The sequence below is a fragment of the Triticum urartu genome, chromosome 1A, assembly GCF_056163025.1.
Source record: "Triticum urartu cultivar PI428250 chromosome 1A, HENAU_Tu73, whole genome shotgun sequence".
NCBI classification, from domain to species: domain Eukaryota; kingdom Viridiplantae; phylum Streptophyta; class Magnoliopsida; order Poales; family Poaceae; genus Triticum; species Triticum urartu.
Window position 1 is genome coordinate 54250597 of NC_141873.1, and position 12751 is coordinate 54263347.

Genomic DNA, 12751 nt, shown 5'->3' on the forward strand with positions numbered 1-12751 from the left:
CTTAAATCCTCCAGCGCTTGCTGTTGCACAAGAAAGTACGCATCTGAATTCTGCAGGGACTTCCTCAGTCCTTCGGCTTCTTGCCGCAGCACAGCTGACTGATGCCTTTCAGCTTGTAGCTGAGACTGAAGAAGCCGAAGTGATTCAGGCAGCGAGTTAGAAGAGCTTGTGCCAGCGGTACTGGCCAGTAACTCGAACACTACATCAATGCAGGACTATGGGGTTTTCTCACTGTCTACAAGATCATTTTTATCACCTTTCTTGGAGACTAACAGGGTTGTCTCACTATCTTGAACCTTATCTGCATTACTTTCTCTACCATTGCATAGTGGGGTGCTCTTCTCCAATATTCTGTTTGCATACTACAAGAGAAACAAGCAGACACATCACAGGTTTAGCTTGTAGTATACGAAACTCATTTTGGTAAACCGATTCAGTAGTAAGGTGGACAGGATAACAGCATGAAACAAACATATATCTATGTACCATGGTCACTGTATTGTCCATATCATTCTAGTTTATGTTCCCTAATCAAGATAGAGACACAGTTCAACTCACATATTTTTAAGACACAACAACATAGACATAATATAAGTGTGAGAAACTACACCGCATTGGCAGCACTTGTAATGTGCATCACATGAGAACATAACTATTTATGCAACTTAAACTGAAATCAACATAGAGCAAGAAGTTAGAACAGCAACCCAGTTAAAGAAATAGGTTTAAAACATACCTGTTGCGCCATTGGAGTTTCAATTGGATCCTTCAAATTCAAAAGTAGTTGGTATGAGTAAATATAGTGATGCAACAGCAAAGGAGTATGGACCATAGCTACGGAATCTGACCTGAGAACAGTTGCTCTTCTGCTTTAAATGTGGAGTTTGGGTTAGCTGTGGTGGTCTTCGTGCTTTGGGCACTGCAGTAGCTTTACAAACTGCTCGTGTGGGGGTACTCTGTGGTGGACATGGTGCTTTGTCACCTATAAGTGGGTTACTATCCGCTGGTGTTGCGGTTAGATGGGTTGTAGCTGGTTCTCTGCCCAACGGTGTAAGTGTGCAATCTGGAAGAGTCTCGATTATGTGTGGTGGGGCTAGTTTGTGGGCCAGTACAACCATGGTTCTATCTGCATCAACGGGTAGCACTATCTTTTGTGAAGAACGGGTTTTTGCTCCCTTAGATACTGCCATCACCCCCTCCAATTCAAATGGCTGATAAACAAGAAAAGAAATTGAACGTACAGACATTGTATGATAGACAGATGTGGTAATTCACATGTATGTTGTCTAACCAAACAGGATAGCATGACACAATTTCACATATATGATGCCTTCTATCTGCATCAACGGGTAGCACTATCTTTTGTGAAGAACGGGTTTTTGATCCCTTAGATACTGCCATCACCCCCTCCAATTCAAATGGCTGATAAACAAGAAAAGAAATTGAACGTACAGACATTGTATGATAGACAGATGTGGTAATTCACATGTATGTTGTCTAACCAAACAGGATAGCATGACACAATTTCACATATATGATGCCTAACTAAACAGGATAGCATGACACAGTTTCAGATATATGATGGATAACTTAACAGGATATAATGGCATAATTCAACATATGATGAGTACCTAAATAGGATGACATGACAAAACTATATGATGTCTTTCTAAAATAGGTTGGGATGAAATAATTCACATGCATGTTGTCTAAGTATACAGGATGGCATGATATAATTGACATAATTGATTCATATACTAAGCAACTGGCACTCGCATGTATGATCTCTAAACTAAGCAGATATAATTCAATAGTGTGCATATGATGTCTAAACTAAGCAATGCAAGACACCATATGCATCATATGAGAAATATAAATATTGCAACTTAGAGCATACACCTCAGGTGGGATATAGGACTGGTCATTTGTCTCTGAATCCTCCTCCGAGGAGCTCCCTGTAACCATCGAGACATATGCTTCAACGGGTACCATTGCCTGCTCTGAAGACCTTGTTTTCACTCCAGATTTTTCCATAACCGGCTCAAATGGCTGATACACATGAAGAGTAGTTCAATATACACAGATTGTCGACAAATGGAATACGTAATGAAAAAAAAAGATGGCATGAGATAATTCACATATATGATGCCTGGCTCCATGGCGGTGCATAATTCACATATATGATAACCGGCTAAAAAACATGGCATTGCATAATTCACATATCTGATATAGAAAGCAAACATGAGGCATTCACACAAAGCATGTCTAATCTAAGCAGATGCCATGGCAATGCAAGATATGCAAGATATGAGCAATATAACCCAGCCAAGTTAGAGCATGCACCTCGGGGGGAGGGGAATACGACTGGTCATCTCTCTCTGAATCCTCCTCTGAGGAGCTATCTATAACCAGCAAGAAATCTGCATCGACAGGTAGCGCTGACTGCTCAGAAGACCTTGTTTTCACTCCAGATTTTCCAATGACCGACTCAAATGGCTGATGCACAGGAAGAGTAGATGAATGTATAAACATTGTTGACAAATGGAATACATTATGGAAAAAATATGGCACGATACAATTCACATATACGATGACTGGCTAAACAGGATGGCATTGCATGATTCACGTATATGATGCCTGGCTAAAGAAGATGGCATTGCATAATTCCCATATACTCCCTCCGTTCCTAAATAATTGTCTTTTTAGAGATTTCAAATGGAATACCACATACGGATGTATAAAGACATATTTTAGAGTGTAGATTCACTCATTTTGTTCCGTATGTAGTCACTTGTTGAAATCTCTAACAAGACAAATATTTAGGAATGGTGGGAGTATGATATAGAAACCAAACAGGCGGCATTCACACAAAGCAAATCTAAACTAAGCTGATGACATATAAGATGTATAATGTAAGCAATGCAAGGCGCCATATGCACGATATGACCAACATTAGCATGCCAGGTTAGAGCAAACACCTCAGGTGGTAAACAGGCGTGGTCGGCTCCTTCTGAATCTCCATCTGAACAGTTATCTTCCTATGGAATACAATCTGGAAATGCAGGAGGGGGGGGGAGCACTTCGCCCACCATGGAGCGGCGTCTGCATGACATTATATTCGCACGCAACGGTCTTCTCTTTTTCTCTACATGTTCAGTACGATTGTGTACAATATCTGACATGCATAATAAAAAAATAGTTAGATTTTGTAAGGCCTAAGGGGTGCATGCAAAAATCAAGACTGATGGTAGCAAACGAGTGGATGGATCCAAAACTAATGATACCAGGTAGATTATAGCTTCAGTTTAAAAAGATAGACAATGGATCATCTATTGTTTGTTGCCCACCCAACATGAACCACATAGAAGACCCCAGATGAACTAGATAGTAGACCCATGGGCAATTCAAAACTCAAGATTGAACGATAGAGTAGCAGGTAATAATAACCGACGTATAACGTAAGCAAACACGAAAGACTGTGACCTCTCTTCCGAAACTGTGTAGTCCTCAGGTTCATCTGCTCAGTCGGTGATGGTAATGCGGTTGGCGTGGCTGCCGGCAACGGGGAAGATGATCTGAGGCGGCGAAAGGAAGTCCGCAGAGGGGATCTCTGCTGCAGTGAACGCTTCTGTCGATGGTGCACCTCAGGTGGGGTGGATGACGGCACGGCAGGAGCAGGACATAACACACAGAGTTTTCTGTGACGCCTATCTGAAAATGAAGTAAATTTGTAAGGGCTCCTTAGAATTGGAGGATTCTATAAACGCAGGGACAGGAAAAACACAAGAATAGGATAGGAATGCACGTGCAAAACAGAGCATTTGGAAACATAGGATTTCAGTCAACCTGTGTGTTTGGCTCACATGAATTGGAAGAACAGAGGAATGGAGAAACAAAGTGATGTGACGAGTGTACAACCTCTTTGGCATAGCCTTGTGGACCTCAGCATCATTGGGTTGGACGTGGAGGATGGTGATGATGCTGGTGTGACTGTCGGAGGCGGGGAAGAAGATCCGAGGCCTCTGGAAACGGCACCGAGGGTACTGCTCCGCCGTGATGGACGGTTCCATCGTTGGAGCAGCTCCGCTAAGGTGTACGGCGACGAGGTTGAAGCATGACAAGACAGACAACGTTAATCTGAAGTGGGACCCTAATATCATCTGCAATAGATGATGTAAACTACATCACCAAAAAGTGCTAGATGTAAAACGCATCAGTCGCGCCACGGCCGCTCCGACAGATGCTGTAAGTACTGTTCACTCTGAACTTAACTGAAGAAAATGAACTTCACAGTCGAAACTGATTTTTACTATCGAAACTGATTGAACTAGTAATAGAGCATTGCAATAGATGTTTAGGGCGTTCGAGCACTAGTAGCAGAGAAGCAGTGATCTAAATCAGCAGACGCTCGAGCAGGGAACGCACTAGCAGAGAGCAAGTCGTGCAGTATCACCACGAGCGAGTGCTAAAGCAGCAACTCCTGTAGCTGTCGGAGGTCATGCAGCAGCAGCAGCAGCGCAAGCGAGAGCAAGAGCAGAGCAGTGGCACGAACGAAAGCAGGAGCAGTGCAGCAGCGCGACCGACAGCAAGAACAGAGCCACAGCGCGAGCGAGAGCCGGAGCAGCTGCAGCTAGTGCCATTGTGGAAGTCGCCGCCGAGGAAGCAACGACATGGGGGAGAGACGCCATGGATGATGTGGCCGGCAATGGCGCCGTCGATGGAGACACGCCATGTCTGCTCGGTATCAAGCATCGGCAGCCCTGTGAGATCGAATAAAAGATAAAGTGCAGCGGTGAGTGCAGAACCTCCTTGGTTGCGCCGAGTTGGCCTCGGCTTCATTGGAGGAATTGGTGAGGGTGCTGCGGTTCTGGTGGGGCAGGTCAAGACGGCATTGTGGGGATTGAGGTGGCGCGATAGACGAGGCGAACGCCGGGGCAGCTCCTTGGAGGTGGAGGACGGGGCGGCTGATCCGGCGGGACGACAAGATCGACAATGGATCCTCGTCCAGTGCGGTGGATGAGAGACGGCGAGCTGTTGCGGTGGACGACGTAGTCGGGGAAGAGTCTCCGGCTGGGCGGCGGTCGGGAGGCCGATGGAGGAGCGTGGGGTTTTGCGGGTTTTGGCGGCCTCGGTGTACGAATGGGGGGGGCGAAGAGGGAGGGGGAGCCAAGCTTAGGGACGCGCTTGTCCGAAATGTAGGGTAAGTTACCAGCTTACCCCCACCGGTTTTGACACCGCGACATGGAGCTTCATTTCCGATGAGGGGTAGAAGGGGGATTTCACGTGTCTGGGCTGCGGGAGCGATTTCGGATGAGGAGGGAGTTCTCGCGCGCGTCCAAATTTCGGGATAACAAGGCGCGGCGTGGGTTGAAGAAGCGGGAGTTTCAAAGCAGGTGAGACAAAAGATACTCGAGCTTGAAAATTTTGGGATAACAAGGTGCGGATTCCTTGTTCGGCAGAACAAACTTAACGTGAAAAAAAAACAATTCATACAAGACACAAGAGAGTCATGTCCCCTTTTACTATATTGCTATAGATGCCATTGAAAAAACTACAAGAAAAATGTAAAAAAATCGGGAGAACAAGATTACCCTGCACAGTACCAAATCAATTCGCACTTCTCTCAACAAGAGCAAAAAACAAATCAATTCCCACCAAAGAAAGAGTAATGTCCCTTTTTATATGATTACAGATGCCATGATCTCGAATTTCAATTTTTGAATCCACGTTATGTTGAATTCAAATATATCGTTAGGTGACCTTGCAGTTTATAATTGATGTAGTCGTACATTTTGATCTTCCATCATATATGAACATTTTACTCCACCATGTGAACATATATATTGTCGTCTACCATATGGACTAAATTTGAATCAATTTTCCTTGTTTGAATACGATTGTTGTCAAGTTATACGGTAATTTAAATATTATCTTGATAACAAAAAACATACATATAGCAGTAATCATATTTCACTATGAACTACATGCACCATACGCTCTCCAATTCAAATATTTGTATCCATTTTATGTTGAATTCAAATCATAGTACATTATCGGTCTAGGTAGCAAGATGTTTGGGATAATCTAAACCATGTTTTCATACGTATAATTTTTGGCTGAATTGGGACAAGTTTTCGTATAAGCCTCTTGCAAAACCAGAGATTCTCTCAACAAGCCTCGTGGTTCCGAGAGGGAACGTGTCACCTTTGTGTGCGAAACGTTATACGCTGCCTCCCCCTGATTTTATTTACAGAGGCAACATAGAACTATATGAGTGCCCTGTTAAATTTTGGAATTATTTCGGGTTCATTTGGCCTTTTTATACATTAATTGAGTTTCTGGACTTTTAATGTGCATAATCTAAATATGAATTGCATGCACATGCTCCGGTGCACCAAAGTGGGTTGAAAAATCACATGTGTGTCCTTGGTTGAATTTCTAGGTCCCATGGAAGAAATGAGAATGAAATTCAAACATCTGGGCGTCATGACTCGGCCGAGAACATCGAGAAACTTTGATTTTAAATTCATGTAAATCCAAAACTTGCTTGGAAATCATGAAACTTGGCATGGTGTCATGTCATGGCACTAACATGTTGTGGTAAAAAATTGGGCCGATTTGGAAGCTCGTGGTTCTAAGAGGGAACATGCCACCTTTGAGTGTGAAACGATATATGCTGCCCCCCTTTAAGTTTAACAAAGGCAACATAGAACTACATTAGTGCACTGTTAAATTTTGGAATTATTCCGGGTTCGTTTGTCGTTTTTTATACATTAATTGAGTTTCTGGTCATTTAATGTGCATAAGTCAAATTTGAACTACAAGCACATGCTCTCGTGCACCAAAGTTGGTTGAAAAATCACATTTGTGTCCTCGGGTGAATTTCTAGGTCCCATGCAAGAAATGAGGATCAAATTCAAACATCTGGGCATCGTGGCTCGGCCGAGAACATTGAGAAACTTGGTTTTAAAATTCTTGTAAATCCAAAACACGTCTGAAAATCATGAAACTTGGCATGGATGTCATGTCATGGTACTACCATGTTGTGGTAAAAAAATTGGCCGAATAGGAACAGATTTTGGTATAAGCTTCTTGCAAACCCAAGCTTCTCTCAAGAAGGCTCGTGGTTCTAAGAGGGAACGTGCCACCTTTGAGTGCGAAACGATATATGTTGTCCCCCTTGAGTTTATTTACAAAGGCAACATAGAACTACATGAGTGCCATGTTAAATTTTGGAATTATTCCGGCTTTGTTTGGCCTTATTTACACATTAATTGCGTTTTTGGTCATTTAATGTGCATAATTCGAATTTGAACTACAAGCACATGCTCCCGTGCACCAAAGTTGGTTGAAAGATCACATTTGTGTCCTCGGGTGAATTTCTAGGTCCCATGCAAAAAATGAGAATCAAATTCAAACATCTGGGCATCGTGGCTCGGTCGAGAACATTGAGAAACTTGGTTTTAAAATCATGAAACTTGGCATGGTGTCATGTGATGGTAGTACCATGCCGTGGTAAAAAAATTGGCCGAATAGGAACAAATTTTGGTATAAGCTTCTTGCAAATCGGAGCTTCTCTCAAGAAGGCTCGTGGTTCTGGGAGGGAACGTGTCACCTTTGTGTGCATAATTCAAATTTGAAATGCAAGCACATGTTCCAGTGCACCAAAATTGGTTGAAAAATCACATGTGTGTTCTCGGGTAAATTTCTAGGTTACATGCAAGAAATGGGAATGAAATTCAAAATTCTGGGCATCGTGGCTGGGTTGGAAACATTGAGAAACTTAGTTTTTTAATTCCTGTAAATCCAAAACACGCATGAAAATAATGAAACTTGGCTTGGTGCCATGACATGGCACCAACATGATGTGGTAAATTTGCAGTCCGATTTGCGAAGGCGCACACATTAACAATCAACAAAGTCATTTTGGAACAAGTGCTGTCACGTTACAATCGGAAACACAAGTATTGTTGAAACCGTGGGCGTTCTACTTACTAGTACCATTTACGTGCCGCCACGCGTCCCCATTTTTTATTAGCTAGGAGGCGCCGTGCAGGGTAGCTATTTGAGTAGTACGAGAGGCGTGCGATCAGACCCCTGCGCGTGCTGATCGGGAGGAGAGCCCTTTGACCTCCATCTGCCGTCCACCTCTCTCCCAAGGTCTCCATTAATGGAGCCCGAGCCTCTGTTTAATGGCGTGGCTATGTCTCACTCGACTGAGATTTAAGAGAGAAAAAAGAAAATCTGAAAGCACGGATCTTGATGTAAGATCCGACGGACCTATATAGCATTTACTGCGACTTATAGCAAGACTGATGAATATATAAGGACGATTAAATTTTTTTGATCAAAGAAGGGCTTGTCCCTTCCGATTTTCATTACTGAAAACCACCACAATTCACAAGAAGTTCAGCACAACTCCAGCCTAACACAAAGGACTAAAAGCTACCAGATTGAAATCGCAACATCCCAAGAGGCCAAAAAAGGCCAAACATCCGCGCTAGAACCCAACATTACAACCAACGACACAATCCACATCCTAAACCGATTATTACATCAAAAGAAACCAGGAAACTGAAGGAAGCCCAACAGCAACTAGAAGAACAGCAACGCCAGGGTCGCCACAGCAAGAGTTTTCTTCATCCCAACCTCGCAACATTGATCTTCCACAGAAAGATAAGGACGATTAATTGTCTTACATAATTAGAAAGATAATTAAAAAAGCCACATGCGGCTACGCCCGAAATACACAAGGGCAAAAGAAGAAGGAAGACAAGGATCTGGCTCGCTGATCTCTACTTTCTTGATGCGTTGCAGCAGGCCACGGGAACTAGTCTCCGCGGCGAGCAGCGATGAGCTCTTTCGTGTCCTCAAGATGCTGTTTGAGAACATCGGCGAATTCCTCCACCAGCCTTTGGCGCTCGTTGTGGAGCATGTCATTCTCGTCCATAAGTTTCTTGACGATGATGCCGGTCCTCTTCAACAAGGCACTGGTCTCCTCCTGCTGGTCTGCACTTCGGACGATCTTCTCCCTCAGCAGGTCACGCTCGGCCCGGAGCCTCTCATTGCCCTCCCTTAGTGCGCCGATAGCCTGTTCAAATGAGGCTTTCATGCCGTCCTGCAACCTCACAAAACGGGAGATCTGATCCATCTGGCCATGGACGATCGCATGCATGCGCCTGTAACAGTCGTCGCCTGCACGCGAAAAATTTTCCCAGGCCGCCGCGGCGCGGCGGGACATCTCTGCCGCATTTGTGGCACGACGGGACATCTCTGCTGCTTCCACGACGCGGCCGGACCAGTCTGCTGCATCGACGGTGCGGCAGGACCTCCGTGCCGCTTCAGCGGCACGGCGGGACCTCTGTGCTGCTACTTCCGCACGACGGGACATGTCGGCTGCTCTCGCAGCGAGGCGGGACATCTCTCGTGCTTCCGCTTCCATGCTCGCCTCTGCTTGGTGGCAATCTCTCGACCCAGAACTCACGCTGGCCATGGCAGACGCAAGGGAAGGATGCTGAATGGCTTGTTTGTTTTTGTGGATGAGGAGTTGAGGAGGAATGCGCAGTCATCTTGGCATACTAGTATTTATAACCGAGTACTAATACGCTCCTAAGTGGGAAACCGTTTAGGTTGTGATTAGTGTGAACAGGTTTGCAATTCAATATAGCGTGGAGTAATTTGGAATGTGACGAGACGCAAGCTCAAAATTTATTGACGGTTCAAGTTTCGAAGTACGGCACTATTCCCGGATGGAGTACTTCTTTTTCTACTCTCTCCTTTCTGGTTTTATAGGGCTTATCTCAAAATTTTAGTTTTTCCATTTTATAAGGCTCAATTTGGTTGTTCCCCAACACATGTTCAGATTCCAAGGTGCATTAAATCATTGCATGCAAGTATTAAGAGAAAATTGACCAATGCATGTACTTTATGCATGCATGCATTGCAATTAATGCATTGATAAACATAATTTTTTATCGCCACCAAAACCCACCATTTCTTAAGCTAAAGTAGACCAAGGTAATCCCTATATTAGCATATTACTAAGATAAATAGAAGGCACTATAGAAACATTTAGGACGTGAGCTTGTCAATCTGAATGTGGAGGGACACAAGCTTCGCCCCGGCCAGCAGCTTGGGCGGAACTGTCAAGAAGGTCAACTCCTGCACGTCGACGTCGTCGGGATCCTTGCTGCTTGTCACCTCCATTTCCACCTTGACGGCGTTGGTCGTGCCTTGGGGCTCCCCCGACGGGCCGTTCGCCCACATCTTGGCCATGTAGTGCGGCAGTGGGGATGCCCCCGCTCTGATGCAGACGACCGACACGACGATAGGCGCGCCGAGGTCGAGCACGCCGCCGACCAAGAAAAACGCGCGGCGGTCCTCCTCCGCGAACAGCAAGAGCCGTGGCTCCGACAGTGGCACTTGCAGCTAGAGCACCTTGCCGTACTGGATCCTGTGCATGGGCATGGGATGCGCGATGCTGATGTGGTGGTAGAGCACCGGCGGCGGGCCTTCGTAGCCGCAGACGGGCATAGGGCATTTGCAGGGCGCGAGCGGACACATGCTCTGGTGATCGGCGAGCTTGTGGTAAGTGACGTAGAGCCCACAACCTTCATGCGGGCACTCCACCCTCATCGACGAAAGGACGGAGTCCACCGCTGTGTTCCGCACGTCGAAGCCACCGCCGCGCTCGCACTTCTGGCACTGCCGCTGGTTCCCGAGGCGCTCGACGCGACAGTCCGCGCAGGCCAGGTGCCCTCCCTTGCACTGCAGAAATCAATCGAACAGCACATCAATCAAGAAACCTACACCTTGCTCAATCACCCGAACGGACGAGGTGTATTCGAACCTCATACACTAGAGGCGTCAAGGGGCGGAGGCACAAGGGGCAGTGGAGCACGGTGAGGTCCATCGAGACCTTAGAGAGCTCCATCGTCGGGTCCTGTTCGGTCTGCATGATCTCGCCCTCCTCGTGCACAACCATCTCTCGACTTGGGCTGGGGTATTACAAAGCTTTACCGTCACATATTTTGTACTACTTCAAGGTGCATTAAATCAACACATGCAAGTATCAAAAGGAGAGTCACGGCATGCATGCATGCGTTGTAATTAATGCATCAGTAAATGCAAATTATTGAAATATATCGAGTGCAGTGCTTTGATGTGTCGCGTCAACTCATACATCAATGAGAAGTTTGATTATCCTCTCCTTCGCCGACTTAACTGCACCTGCCTTTGGTTGTATGGCAGGTTGGCCACACACCTGTCAGGCCCACCTATCATACACGCAAAGGCAGGAGCGTCCCTCCCTCGCCCATGAGCGTGGTGGCTGGCAAGACTAGGAGAAGCTTTCGCTACACGCTCTCCCTCCCGCACGTGGTGGACATGCAGCAGTTCAATCGGTCTCAGATGGCCAGAAGCGTACTATAGTACTCCTCCAGTGCAGTAGTACTCCATCATTGTTCGACTTCCCGAAGAGGCGAAGAGCCAAGCGCAGCCCGGACGCTCGTGTGGCAGTTTCATGTGTAGAGTAGTCTAGGATAGCGTGTACCGTGCCTGTAAGCTTAAAATCGTTGGGGTCGGCTCCATGCTATGTGGCCGTCTCGAAGTTTTTTTAAAAAATAGTCTTCTGGCCCTACCTGACACCCTGGTGATTGTAGTTTGCATGCTCATCTGGTCAAGACAGGATTGTTTTTTTCTTTGAAAAGGGGGGACTCCCTGGCCTCTGCATTAGAACGATGCATACGGCCACATATATTTTAATTTGTGGTGGGTAAATGTTAGAGGTTGCAGCAAATATATTGTACACTGCGGGTCTTTCAGCCAAGTTTAGAGGCAAGCATGTGGGGCCAATGCTATGATGTGTCGCGTCAACTCGTACAACGAGGAGAAGCTTGATTTTACTACACACCTTCTCCCTCACCCATGCGCGTGGTTGCTTGCAAACGAGGACATGCTTTTACTTAGTAGTACTTCTACAACAAGCTATCCGTCCCGCTCGCGGTGGACAGACATGCAGCAGTGGATTCGACACTGTAGAAGTAGTACTAGGGTTGCTCTCTTCATTCTCTCATCCTCTTCAGATATAAACAAGACAGCGGTAGCGACATTTTCTCTCTGCTCACCGCTGGTCACAGATCCGGCCAGATCCCTTCGACCGGTGTGTGTAGAGGACTAAAAGGTGCATCGTTCACGCGGTCATCACCGCCGAGGGAGGAAACCCACAGCTGCCGAAGGGGCCCGATCCTCTGCCCGTGCCGTTCTCTCCGACACAGCGCTGGCTCGGGAGGTCCTCCGACCCTTCTTCCTCCCTGCCGTATTGTCCACAGATCCGACCTACCGCCGCCGACATCCCGGCGACCCTCAGGTATAAGTTCTTCGAAAGCGGCCTTGCTCTACTGCCCCAGCTCCCCACGTGTCTGCATGTGCATCTTTTTCTACTCCCATCAGCTCTTCCAAAGCCACCTAAATTTTTAGTATTATTAGAGGTAAAGCTACTTCATGCATTCGAATCTAGGGATTTGTTCAAACAACAAAGAAAGGGGGGAAAGTTGTAGCATGAATCTAGGACTTGATTCAAAGAGGAAATAATATGGTGAAAGTAGTAGAGACCAGATACCCAACCGGTCTCTTGGCTGAAAAGGGAAATAATGGGAAAACGCAGTACAAACTGGATAAGGAACAGATCTATTATTGGTTGAAAAAAGGATAGGAAGTGGCGGCTGGTGGACAAGTCAACAGAGTATGTCCA

General features: G+C 46.1%; 1 pseudogene; it reads right to left on the reverse strand.

The window, feature by feature from the left end:
* Positions 1-10071: 10071 nt before the first annotated feature.
* Positions 10072-11283, reverse strand: LOC147989947 (E3 ubiquitin-protein ligase SINA-like 10; annotated as a pseudogene).
* Between the last annotated feature and the right edge of the window lie 1468 nt (positions 11284-12751).